The 14,473-nt window shown below is 37.3% G+C and overlaps 1 protein-coding gene and 1 pseudogene across 1 annotated transcript in view; one reads left to right on the top strand and one right to left on the bottom strand.

The window, feature by feature from the left end:
• The window catches only part of LOC137234031 (uncharacterized), a 199,263-nt gene extending 192,910 nt beyond the window's left edge, over window positions 1-6,353 (top strand). The window contains exon 3 of the transcript XR_010947665.1: window positions 6,237-6,353. The gene's annotated coding sequence lies outside the window, so the exon portion shown is untranslated. The remainder of the gene's footprint in view (window positions 1-6,236) is intronic.
• LOC137236817 (serine proteinase stubble-like) overlaps window positions 1-14,473 on the bottom strand; it is a 136,378-nt pseudogene that overhangs the window by 37,491 nt on the left and 84,414 nt on the right.

Here is a 14,473-nt window from a genome sequence, read left to right on the forward strand (position 1 = left end):
AAAGATCAAAGGAATTAGATAGGTTAGGTTAGGTTAAAGTGGCTGCCTCCGCTGTCCGAGCGGAAACTCACGTAGGCCGTTGTGGCCCGTTGTGCTACCACGTGGGGGGCCCCTATTTCCTGTTACCCTACTCTCATAGAAGAAAGTTTGTTGGGTTTATAGATTCAAGCACCGCAAGGTACCCAAAGGAGTGTCTGTGGAGGCATTGGTACCTGGTTTTTGACAGTGCGGGACAGTGGCACAGATAGTGCTCTACGCTTTCTATCTCCTCCTCGTCGCTACAACTGCGGCAGAAGTCATTTGTCTGCAGGCCCATATAGGCACAGTGAGTGCCCATGAGACAGTGACCTGCAAGAAGGCCCGCTAGTGGGCTTATAGAGATACGGTTTAACAATATCACCGATTGCGATCTCTTTTCATCCAGCTTAGGCCAGATTTACTTGGATATACTACAAGTAGGTTCCTTGGCCCATCTGGCGTTTGCCTGCTCTGTGAAAAGAGATCGCAGGCAGTGTTTGCAAGTGTTTAGAGGAGGGCTGGCCCCACCCCCGGAGGTTATTGTTTGCAGGTTGGTGCCTTCCCTAGCTAGCTCATCCGCGGCGCAGTTTCCTGAGATGTCACAGTGGCCAGGAACTCATATTATGCTTAGGTTGCAATTTTCAGCTAGTTTGTTGAGGGTTTCTCTGCACTTCAATGCCACTAGTGACGAGTTGTTACTACATTGCAGGGATTTTATGGCAGCTTGGCTGTCAGAGAAGATTGAAATAGAATTGGTCACCTGCAGGTTAGCAAGATAGAGGGCTGCTTCCCAGATAGCTATGAGTTTAGCCTGAAAAACTCTACAGTGGTCGGGTAAGCGAAAGCTCTCGCTTAGATTGAGATTAGTTGTTTAGTTTAGAGACATCTGTAAAAAAGGAGATTTCGGGAGATCCCGGATCCGCGCCGTTTGCCCACTCGTTCCTCTCTGGGATTCTTGTGGAAAATTTGTTGTCCCAGCAAGGGGACGATGTTGTATGGTCCAATTTCAAGAAGGTTTCGGGGACCTGCTTCAGGATCCGGGTGAGACCAAGCCAAGGAATTAGATAACTTGGTTGTGTAACAAGTTGCAATTGTTTTAAAACAATTGTTATACGTCTTTGACTATTTCGTTACCGGTGTGGAAGTACCTTTAGACCTATTTTTAAAAAACAATCGTATATACTTCAGAAAACAAAAAAGTTACTACTGAAAACACCCCCCCCCCCCCCCCCCCCCCTGACAAGCTGGTAAATGGTAGCTGAGAAACTGAGAATGAGAATGTTCTCCCTTTCCGATTGTTGGAGACTGAGAGCAAAATGAAAACGACGTACGTCTCACAGTCGTACGTTATCTCACTAGGGTTAATAAATTAAATGTTTATCTTTGCAACTTACGCAAGTGCGGCGCCCTAGTGTATGCCGATTGCGATAGAATCGTCTACGGCTTAAGGCCGCGGCACAATGACATTTTTCATATAGATACGTTTAACACAAGCTTATGCAGTCCAGTAACATCACGCCACAATCAACCAAGATGTTTCGTTTGTAAATATGAAGGAACATACAAAATTACGCGAAGCACTGTTATAAATATTCTCATTCAACAAAAATTTTTCCTAACATATTTTGTGTCGTATTCGATTGTTATATTGCAGTTTTTAATTGCGAAAAATGTTAGAAAATTTACCAAACAGTGGTAAAAATAATTTCACTTGCAAAGTATGCCAACACCCTTAGCCATACCCCAAGATGATTAAAAACGTTCAAATTTAAAAGCGTTTTCTGTTCGAAAATTAACGTATCGTCGGGAGAAAAATGTACCATAAATGTGATTATTCTTGAATAATCATTTATGATTCCTATTTCGAAACGCTTTTTATTCATATTTGATATCATTGTAAAATTGAACTTTAATACTTAGTTTTAGAGTAATATTTGACTGCTTTTCACAGTAATTTTCTGATCATATTTGTGAATATATTTCAATCGTTTTGGGTGAGATTTTTGAATCATTTTTGAATGCCATTATAATGCATTTATTCTTCATATCTCATTCAAAATAGGATACTACATAATAATCTTATTTCATCAGGGGAAGAAAGCATGCGAAAGTGAGTTATTCGAACCACAGCTAACTCGCAAACAAACTTGACCGATATACACCTGCGACTACAACATCCAACATCAGCATTATCGTCTGCATCTTAAAATACGGATACGATACGGGATGTTGAAGCCGTATCCAGGTATGTCAAGATAGTTTCACTTACCTGGGGTTCAAATAGCTCACAACCAATGTATTGTCCAATCATTATGTATTTTCTCAGAAGATGAAAGGGAGAAATGGTTGGGGAAATCTTCGTTCACGAACAGCATTACATTATTTTTGTCTTGAATAATATCTTTTGCATAAATAATAAAATGTTTATATATTTTTTCTGAGCTTCATGATTGGAAAAATATGTGTATGTGAAAAAAATAAAATTTTTAATGAAAAGTAAAATTTCAACAAGTATAAAATTCATTATTCAGTCAACAAATATATTCATAAAAGATTCAGAAAGCTGAATGAAAAATGATTATAAATTTTTGATCACCTAAAGTAAACACATTTCATTCAAATATGATTCCAAAATGTGATTGAAAAACTATATTCAGTTTTTGATCATCAAAGGTAAGCATATTTGATATTTTTATGAAATATTAAAATTTAGTCATTAAAGGACTTCAAAAATTATTCCAAAAAGTGATCGAAAAATGCTTTTTAGTATTTCATCATCAAAAGTATTCATATTTGATTATTTCTTTTGTTCAATTGTATGATAACTCATTATTTAGTCAGAAAGAGTAATCAAATTGTATTGATATGTAGGGAAATTCAAAATTGAATCACCTAAATGCTGAGTGGGATATGATTTGCTTGCAACAAAATTTGGGAGTTGGCTACTTTTCAATATCAGATGGAGCCAATGTCGCTCATTCTACCGTTCTCCATAAAAATACATGCAATCTACTCACAATGCATAAGCTTGTGTTAAACTGAGCTCTATGAAAAACTGCTTATATGTCGGGGCTTTTAGCCAATGTTTACAAATTTTCATTCAATCACCCTAGATAAACTCGAACCACAGTATTTATTGTTTAATAAATTAAATGTTTATCTTTGCACTTACGCAAGTGTTGTTTTTCTTGCATAAATGAATAAGTAAAGTCGGTGTTTTTCCATTTTGAGCATGAATAAACAAACGGCTGGGGGTACCGACTCTGGATCAGGCAATATAAAGTTGGCCATGTGAAAAACATGATTCCTCCAAATTCACACCACAAACGTTAAGCGTTTGCCCTCGGGCTTTGTTGATGGACATCGCAAATGATAAACGCACAGGATATTGTAATCGTTTTAATTCATAGGGATACGCGGTATTAAACAAACTTCTCATTTTGATTTACCAGTTAAGATCGTAGCTTCAATCAAATTTGGCAATAAATTTTTCACTGCCACTCTGGTGCCATTACACAGTTTTGGTGGATTAATATTTCGCAATAATATAATCAAAGAACCCACTTTCAGATTCAAACAATGCGGTGGCATACCAGCCAGTTCTAATGAATTTAAAAATTCAATTGGATAATTCATTGCCTCATCTTGATTCATAGCACTGTCAATTGATTTATATGTCGTGACTACACCTGGGAGTTTTGCTTGAATTTGAAAATTAATGGCATTGATATGAATGTTCCTCGGTGCTAAAATGGCGCGTTCTCTCAACCAATCATGATTTCTGTAATTCTGAAGAATATTTGGAAAAACACATTCAATCAATTCATCTATCGATTTCGAAATTGTACAAAAATTGTTCGGTACAGTGATCAGTCCGTTGGTTCTATCGATTTGTATTTTGCCATCACCAATTTCTAACAATTGTTTTGGGCAGCTGGATCATTTTGTAGGTGAATACGCATATTAATGTTCAGTGTCAATTTTTGTACATATCTCCAAAGAACTGATGACTTCAAACAGGCATTTATTTCATCAGCAGGAGTTGATTGAGGAATGACAGGCAATGTTTGTCGAAGATCCCCTGACAGTAATATCAAAGCACCACCAAAAAGCTGTTGATTACCACGTAAATCTTGCATTGTTCGATTAAATGCTTCTAGTAATTTTTTATTCGCCATTATACACTCATCCCATAAAATAATTGACGTTAATCGCAGAACTTTTGCCATAGCAGAATTTCTTGAAATATTGCAAGTAGGAGTTTCAATCACCTGTACATTCAATGGAAATTTTAATGCAGAGTGTGCTGTCCGACCACCTTCTAATAATGTAGCAGCAATTCCCGAAGATGCAAGTGTCAATGCAATTTTCTGTTCCGATCGAATAGTCGCTAAAATCAGTGATATAACGAACGTTTTGCCTGCACCACCAGGTGCATCCAAGAAATATAATCCACCTGCATTATTGGAAATGGCTTGCATGATTGTGTCATATACATGTTTTTGCTGAATATTCATTTTGGTTATATTCGATTGTACAAATAAACGCAAATCATTAGAATTGAATTCCTGCTCACGTTGCAATTTACGATCAAACAGATCATGCATCTCACGATTTGGTGCGATCATACCCAATCGTTAGGCACATATCCTCAATTATTATCAAAGCTTCGTTGTACATTTCCAACAAATCAATATTTCTTGCATGATGACGCATACGAATTAAAATATCTTCTGCAATATAATGTTTATATTTGTTCCATAATTCAAGTGGATTTGATGGCACACATGTTGATAAATAATGGCAAATAGCATTCGTATTTGTATTCTCCCAATTGCATCTGTTTGGAAAACGCCAGGATGCCCATGAACTGCTGTTCGTTGTTTACGTCTTTGAAATTTTTTCGAAGACACATTCCAGGTGTAATACTGAGGCACTTCAGAATATAATAAAGTTATCGCAAATGTATCACTTTCGCATAATTTGAAAAAAGCTGTTAACGTAGTTGCTGGTGGTTGTGCTGCTCTTTCCAATACATTTGCTACATTAAAAAAAACATGTTGGCCATTCTCAAGATGTACAGCCAAGTGAACAACCGCAGGATGTCTTTCGTGCATTGGAAACGACATAATCCTCCAGACAACTTCATTGCTACTAATATAGCGCCCCATTTGATACTGAGTAATTTCATCATTTGTATTATCACCAGCAACACCGAAAATTGCCATATCGCTCCCTTTATTTACATACTTGCAAATATATTTAATGGATTTGACAGAATTACAATATTCCACATTTATATGAGCATTGAATATTTTCGATAATAATGGAGAATACGAAACCACCCAACGATTATCAACTTCAACTTCCTGGTTATGCATTCTAATGGTTGCCGTTTTGCCATTATCATTAGGTGATATACGTCGATACAATGGATATCCGTCATTGTGTCTGAAGTAAATTGCCTTGAGTATCGTTGCGAACACTTTTCATCAATCATACATAGTGAATTCACATTTAGTTCACCGCACGGTCCATGTATTTAACGAAAACTTGAAATAACTCTGGATCAGCAGTGTGATCAGGAATTTCAGCAGATATAAGGTTATCGATTTGATCCGGAGTTATTTTATGTACCAGCAAAATTAGTATATGTGCGTGTGGCAATCCCCTTTTCTGCCATTCGATGGAGTACATATGGCAACGCACCTCCCGAAATACATATAATTTCACAATCAAATACATAAGTGCTTTACATTTTTGCCGAAAAACACGCGCAGTAATGTCATGACGATCGGTTGTCGACTGTCCTGCAAATAAATTGTTTTTGATTTCATCCCACTGCGGATTACATGTAAATGTAATGAACAGATCCGGTCGACCGTATTTTCGTACATAACTCATTGCGTCTGTGCATATTCGTTCATATTCCGTGGGCTACCAATATACGAAGATGGCAATATAATTAAACGTCCGATGTCATTAATATTAGCATCATTCGCTATCGCATCTTGCAAATGAATATATTGTTCAGATCTTAATTTTGCTTGGTTGAAACGAATAAAATTAAGACGTTCTGTTTCTATTTTGGCATACATATCAACGATGTACTGATGATATAGTTTACCACATCTCAAGATATAATTTTGTTCTTGTGGACGAACCATCAATCGATACGAATAAAAATTAATGGCACTAACTTTTTTCTGTACATGTAGACCTCAAAATAAGTGCAAAATTTGACTTAAGAAATTTATACAAATGATGAAATGTCAACACACTGAAAATATTATTTACCTGTTCGTGGATCAATCATTGGTATATTGATATTGCAGCCATCGTCACCTTTCCAATGCAATATTGGGCATTGTAATGCGTCGTAACTACGATGAAGTTTACATACATGTTGATATAAATATAATGCAAGTAAGTTTGTAGGTGGGAATAATAAGTAAGCTAGTTAAGACGAAAGTACATAAATTTTGAGAGCGAAAGAGCGTAGCTAAGTAGGTAACAAATCGTTTAGTAAATGATTAAACTATTATTGATGTATGTATGTTAATATGAAAACGTATAATCCGCTGGCTAAGTGGGTTGAATCTGACCAAACAAATGGGTTTGTGGTGTGTTTTTCAAAATAATTTCACCATACATTGAGCGCATTTAAGCGCCTTCAGGTAAAAGCATTATATTGTTATGTGATTGAATATACCATTTTAACTGGTTGTAGTACATAAGAAGGCAATCTCTTAACCTGAAGGCGAGTTCCCAGTTGGTCTATATCTCGAGTTCTTAGTTACCCAGCGAAAAGAAAAGCCCTCTATTCATTAGCATTTATCGACAACTTACAATGGATACTCATGTGGTTCAAACACATCCTAGGGTTATCCCGGTCCACGTTTTGGTCTATATCTCGAGATCCTAGTCACGGAGGGGCATGAAAAATAATCTATACTATAGCAATCATCAACAGCTCCCATTTTCTACCCATATTGAACAAACACATCCTAAAGTTATCTAGGTCCACGTTTTGGTCTATATCTCGAGACCCTGGTATCCGATTCTTAAAATTTCAAAACACAAACCATCTACTGAATAGTCTGAACAAAGCCTAAAACAAAGCCTGGTTTGGATAGGTGAGCCCGTTCTTGAGTTATAAAATCACAACGAAAAATGGCATTCATTTTTATATATATAAGAAGATAAGATGTAGGAATGACGTAAACACTTAAAGAGATATTTACACAAGAATTCTGTTAAACAGCATTTCAGGCATGCAAACATATTTATTCCATATGGCGTCGCAGAGTCAAAGTTTACTAGTCGTAGTGGTGGTAGAGCGCTCCTCCTACCACACCGAAGATACTGGGTTCAATTCCAGGGCAAAGCAACATGAAAGCATGTGGAAAAAGTTTTTCAATTCGAAAAAATATGTTTCCGAGCGGGCGAGTCGCCCCTCGGCACTGATTTGGCAAACACTCCGAGTGTATTTCTGTAATGAAAAAATACTCAGTGAAAACTAATCTGCCTTGCAGATTCTTTTCGAAGTCGGCGTAAATCATGTAGCTTCCGTCCCGTCAATTTGTAAAAAAAAAATTAAAAGTAGAACGACCCAAATAGGAAGAGAAGCTCGGCACAAAATCTCTTCGGAGGTTAGCGCGCCTTGTGTTTATTTATTTTATGTGCCTTTTGTGATATGGCTTGTCACATCAAATGATACCGACAAATTAATTATTGAGCTAAACTGTCAAGACTAAAAAAATAAATAGTCTCTTGAGCACACGAGCTGTAAACGTGTTAATTTCGTACTTTATTTAGCGTTTAGCTGACTTAGGTTTGTGCTAGACAGAGGGTATTGCCAGACGGTGCAATGTAGTGTTAGCTATCAAATTTCAATCTGGAACTAAATCTGTTATTTTTTGTAATTTTTTTTTAATAAAAATTTTGTTTCATAAGTTTTTTTTTATACTTATATATTTGACTTTGAGTAGTTCATTTAGTTTAGAAATTTTTTCCTTTCCAATTTTATTTACATATTTTTCATAAATTTCTTTATTGCCACTATTACCGTTTACAACTCAACTTAGTTGGGTTGTAATTAAAACAACTCAAATTTAAGACAACTCAACTCCTGTTTGGTGTTACGAATTACAACTTATTTCAGTTGAAGTTGAATTGAGTTGCCAACTTCAGAAAGTGATGATTTGACAGATAAAAAAAACAGCTGATCAATTTGTGGCAGAAATTTAAGCATTTTCAAATGTGATGTTGTTATTAATATTATATAAAATCTATTTTATAATGGCGAAAATGTTGGTGATTGACATGTCGCGAATACGGAAAACATTGTCGTGATCATTCGAATCCCTTGGAACTACCAAGCCCCAAGTAAGAAAATGTTTTAAGTGACAAATGATGAGCTTCATATGAAGTTATTTTGCAGATTTGAAAGGAAGCATTACTCATTACTAAACAAAATTAGGGACCATTTCCGCATACGTGTTCGTTCACGATCCGGTAGAAAGGAATTTTTCTTCAACAGTGCAACGAGCTGAGAATGGGACATATGTGGTCATTTAAAGCCGATATCAAACCCATCGATGACACTTTGCCGCAAGCTATTTCACGCCTTAATAGTATGGATGCCAAACTGCAACGTCGACCTGCGCTAAAACAACAATACGCAGCATTTTTAAATGAATATCTTGAGTTGGGACACATGGAATTGATTCCAGAGCAGCAGATTAATGTGAGTACTTCAAGACGTTTTTATTTAGCACATCATCCCGTAATTAAGGATGAAAGTTCCACAACCAAATGCCGGGTAGTTTTTGATGGTTCGCTTAAAGATTCCTCTGGGTATTCCTTGAATGATCGATTACATATTGGTCCACCGATTCAACGCGATTTGTTTGGTGTCTTTTTACGTTTCCGCCAGCATCGGTATGTGTTCGCAACCGATATTGAGACAATGTACCGCGGCATAAGGGTGCATCCAGAACAAACTGATTATCAACGCATTGTACTGAGGCATGAACAAACAGCTAAACTTCAACATTACCGATTGCTAACTGTTACTTATGGGTTTGCGCCGTCTCCTTTTCTGGCTGTGAGAGTTTTAAAACAAATTGCGGAAGACTACAAAGGAGAATATCCCAATGCTTCACGCGTTCTTGAGCACGATGCATACGTAGATGACATACCCACTGGATGCGACACCGTCGAAGATCTGATAGCTCTGAATAACGAACTTATAGAACTCTTATCAAAAGCTAATTTCAACTTGAGAAAGTAGAGCTCAAATTGTTGGCCTCTGCTTGAAACTTTACCAAAATCAATCTGCGAATTTAATCCAATTGCCATACACTCTCAAACATCGGAAACATCTGTAAAAACCTACGAACCGAATGGTGTTGTCAGAAACTTCGAAGATTTACGATCCATTAGCACGCCGTCGTCGAGAGGGTTACAGTGACTCGTTTTTGTCTACATACGAGCTCCAACAAGCTAGAATCCAATAACTAAAAGGCGCGCAAGCTCATGCATTCTTTAAAGACATTGATCAATTACAAAATTTACAATAACTACATTGCAAATCTACGCTGATCCGGTATTCACCATTCATAGACGAATCAGGTGTACTTCGGGTTGGTGGTCGCATAAAACATGCAGATATAAATTACAATATAAAGTTTCCGATTAAACTACCTAAAGACGCCAAAATTTCGCTACTCATCGTAAGACATACGCACGAAATCAATATGCACGCAGGTGTCGAAGCGACGTTCGCTCTTGTTCGTCAACAATTTTGGATTTTGGGCTGCAGAAACTTAGTAAGGAAGGTCATATTTGGTTGCAAAACATGTTTCTTGCAAAGAAGAGCAACCAGCACTCAACTTACGGTTAATCTGCCATCAGCAAGAGTTCAGCCCAGTCGGTGTTTTCTACATTGCGGACTTGACTACGCTGGCCCTGTACGCATAAACTATTCAAAAACGCGAAATCCAAAAATTGGTAAAGCTTGGGTTGCCATATTCGTCTGTCTGTCTAAAGCCCTACACATCGAATTGGTGAGTGATTTAACAACCGATGCCTTTTTAGCTTCTTTTCGCAGATTCATTGCACGCCGAGGAAAGCCCAGTGACCTTCATTCCGATAATGGTACCACCTTCCACGGTGCGAAACGAGCTTTAAACGAACTTCAACGGCTCTCCATATTTCATGAAGATCGGGCAGAGGTGGCTCAATCCTTAGCAAAAATAAATTTAAAAAAATCCTTAGCAAACGAAGGCGTTAATTGGCATTTCATCCCACCCTCAGCACCACGTTTTGGAGGATTGTGGGAAACTGGAGTACGATCTATGAAATTACATTTGAGAAGAGTGATTGGAGACAGCCTACTTACGTTCGAAGAATACAGCACGGTACTATGCCAAATCGAAGCTATTTTTAATTCACGACCTCTGTGCAGCATTTCTGATACAGATCCTCTTACTCCGGCACATTTTTTAATTGGCGAACCGTATACATGTATGCCTGAGCCATCTGCTTTAACTACAACTTTTAACTTAAAACAACATTGGCGCCATCTGCAGGCTATGGTTCAAGGCTTTTGGAAACGCTGGCATAGTGAGTACTTAACCTCTTTACAACAGAGGAATAAATGGCAACAATCCACTACTAATCTTGAAATCGGAAAACTGGTCGTATTGAAAGAACCTAATCTCCCACCATCAAAGTGGATTTTAGGACGCATCGTCGAAGTGCACAAAGGAGATGATGATCTAGTACGTGTGGTTACCATCAAAACGAGCAAAGGAGAATACAAGCGTCCAATTTCAAAGGTAGGGACATTGCCTTTCTGAACGCGTCGTTCAGGGGTGGCGGTATGTTTGGGAACCGCAGACTACTTTGTTCCATAGTAATAACTACTTGGGAACCTCTGCGATATCGTCATCCGCCGGAAGTCATTCAACTCCTTCAACACAGGGATGCACCTTAACGTTAAGCTAATCGTTTATCAAAAAATTTCCACCGTTTCTATTGAAACACTTCGAAATATTATCGATAAAGAAATTATAAAGATAAATTGTATCTCGTTTTTAACCGAAACGAAAAGCTTTCGTTAACGTTAAAAACGTTAACAAAAACGTGATACTTTATGTTTGAATTGTGCTGGCAATGCTATAGCCATGGTGAAGCCGTAAGGTGGTAACAACGAGCGCACATACACACACAAACTCCATATAATTTGTTTGTGTAATTCGTTGGTGGTAATGTCAAAAATCATTTCGTTAATTTGACGTTTTTAACGTTAATAAACGAAACGAAATGACTTTGTTTCATTTATTAACGTTAATTATCGTAACGAAATGATATCGGTTCGTTGGTTAAGCATGCCTGCTTCAACATAACATCATATTTAATACATAATAACTGCATAGCCTACTAAAGCTGTTGAGCGCTCACTAGCAAGCATTTGCCTAACAAACAAGCGTACATACATATTTACATATTTATGCCTATCTCTATGTACATACAAAGCGAATGCAAGTTCAATGCCAGCAGCATCATACGATTCTACCGCTACGCATTCAATTGTTACAGTCCACTTATTGGTTCCAATATTTTCTATTATTTTATTTTTCTTGATTTAATTGTTCTCTAATTTCCTTTGTTAAACTCTTTACCTACATATGTAATTTATTTAATAAGTAAATAGACACCTTTTTGGCAATTGAAATATTAAAGTAAAGGCAGTCAAATTTTGCGCTCATATGCATTAGCACACGGGCTAATTAGTGTGTTTTATTGTTCGTTACCAATCTCTAAAATGGCATTCTGCTCTAACCATCCAAGAAAGTGATAAACAAAAAACATTCGCGGCAGAGCTATGGGGATAAAATGTTCAACAGAATTATTCCACGTGAAATATTATTACTATACCATACAAATAGGTCTCTTAAGCTAGCCCAACCTTTTCAGCACAATCAAAAAACGAGACCGTACTCAATTGCACAATATTTAATGCTAATTTAATACGGGTTAATTAAATTTATTACACTTGTATTTTAATAAATATCGAGGGTTGGGCTAGCTCTCATTAAATACGTTTTCGTTTTTTGATTGTGCATATGGGTTGGGCTAGCTTAAGTTTAAGCTGCTTTTTAAAAGAACAAGTGTAATAAATTTAAATAACCCGTAATAAATTAGCATTAAATATTGTGCAATTTAGTACGGTCTCGTTTTTTGATTGGGCTGAAAAGGTTGGGCTAGCTGAAGAGACCTTCAATATACAAATTGGAAACCATGGGAACAACTCATTTCACAAAATTTTACATGGATAAATAAGCAAAAACTTTACCTTCTAATTTCAAGAATTTGACACAATAAAAATACTTCTAAATTTAGGTTAAAGCTACATAAACTAAATCTTATTATTTTAGAAATTTTTTAGTGAAATACCCGTGAAAACTTTTAACCCTTTTATGGATAAGCCCCCATATTCATACAAAATATAACAGGTTTAAAAAGCATTTTAAATTGACATTTCCGTACAAATTTTGAGGTATAAGAGCTTTATAAACCTATTTTATTTGTTATGACTATGGAGGAAAAAGTACAAAAGGTTTATAAAACTTTTTAAAATGACGTGTCCATTGCAATTCCATATAATAGGAGCTTAAGTCGCTGTTTATACACAAATATTTTTGTTGTTGAAACTTGCTATTTGATGAAGAGGAGGTAACGAGGAAAGCGCGTGCACCGAGTTTCTTGCGCTTGGCGACTTGCTTTGAGCTGTCTTTTTTTATGTTTTCAAATTCTGATTTTTGTACATTTTTTTTTGATTGAGGAACTTTTGGTTGATTTTGAATAGAAATTTTTTTAAGTTTATTAAATAATTCTTATGTTTCACAATAATTTTTCAAATTTTCAATGAATAAAAAAAATGTTTAGAAAGAGTTGATATAAAATGTCAAATTGGTGCTTAGAAAGATCGCCGTGTGTAAATCTGATACGCAACTTCAAAAGTAGTTGAAGTCGAAGCTGAGCACGGGACCGTATATTCCGTTTACCCGATATTAGATGAGGATATACTGCTATGGCCATACGGCCTTCACTAAAGTTGCCCCAAGGCCTTGAGTCATGTTGCAGTGGCTAACGCGAAAGTTTTGGCCATTAGATCTGCAGGCGTGATGTGTAGAATGGCAAGCAATGCTACTGTCGGGCTAGCTTTTAGGGCTCCCGTTGTGCTAATCATTGATAATCTGCATTCCCCTAAATTTGTTTGGTATTCGCACCTTTTTGTGTGGTTGTCCACCAAACAAGGACCCCATTGTAAAGTATGAGTTTGACAATTGCCGTAAGGGAGTTTATGTCCTCGTGCATCCTAGCATCCTCTTGGATGCATACGATGTAGCGTTGGCTTTCTTCGCTCTCTCTTTCACAGACAACTTACCTTTTAGGATGACTCCTAGATATTTTGGGGCTATATTTTTCTTGTAGGGTTACACCTCCAAGCTTAGGCTTGGTGCAATTAGGGACCGTATATTTCCTAGTAAATAATACTACAATTTTTCAGCGTTGGTAGTTAACTCGACGCCAGATGCCCAGGCCTGTACATGCCGAAGTGCCTGATCCACTAGATAGCTGATTGTTGTTAGGCATCTGCCGTTTATTATGACTGAAACGTAATCTGACATGCAGTTTGACTGGTCCACCGTGGAAACGCCTAAGCAATTGGTTGATAACCAGCGTCCCAACCTTGCGCCGCTTCTATGTTCACAGATTTTGTTACGTCGCATAGACCCCATTGCGACGTGATCACTCTGCAGGTTAACTTCGAGCCGATCCATTTTGTAAAGGAGGGATGAACTTTAATTGTGTTGAGACTGTCCATGTTTACTCATTTCGTGATCTTGTTGAAAGCTCCAGAAAAACACCTAGAGCATTTTCCCGGTGTTCCACGGCTTTCTCTATATTTATGACCACCTTATGCAATGCAATTTCGATTGACTTACCTTTGGTGTATGTTGTGCTGAAAAGGTTAACTCCTCATTCATATTTGATTTTATATACACATCTTTTAATCTTTCCATGAGGAGCTTGGGGTCACCAGAACCTCGTCTGTTAGTGAAACGGGATTCGCCGCTCGAAGGTGAGGTTGACAATTGGGTTAGGAGAAGCTATACATATATTGCGCTGGCAACATGAAAAGGTTGTGCTACACAACCCCTTGAATCTGATATTTTAGTCGCCTCTTACGACAGGCATACCTACCGCGGGTATATTCTAACCCGCTGGGGGATACAGTCTCGTCGTTTCGCTGTAGCATTATATGTTCCCACAGAAAATTTTCCATGAAACCCTCTTCGACCTGTTGATTTCACGTTTAAAGATCCACAACAGATCTTATATTCGTCCTAGTACCCCTCATTTCCGCAACTTCTGCACT

The sequence above is a fragment of the Eurosta solidaginis genome, chromosome 1 (genome assembly GCF_040869045.1).
Source record: "Eurosta solidaginis isolate ZX-2024a chromosome 1, ASM4086904v1, whole genome shotgun sequence".
Lineage (NCBI taxonomy): Eukaryota > Metazoa > Arthropoda > Insecta > Diptera > Tephritidae > Eurosta > Eurosta solidaginis.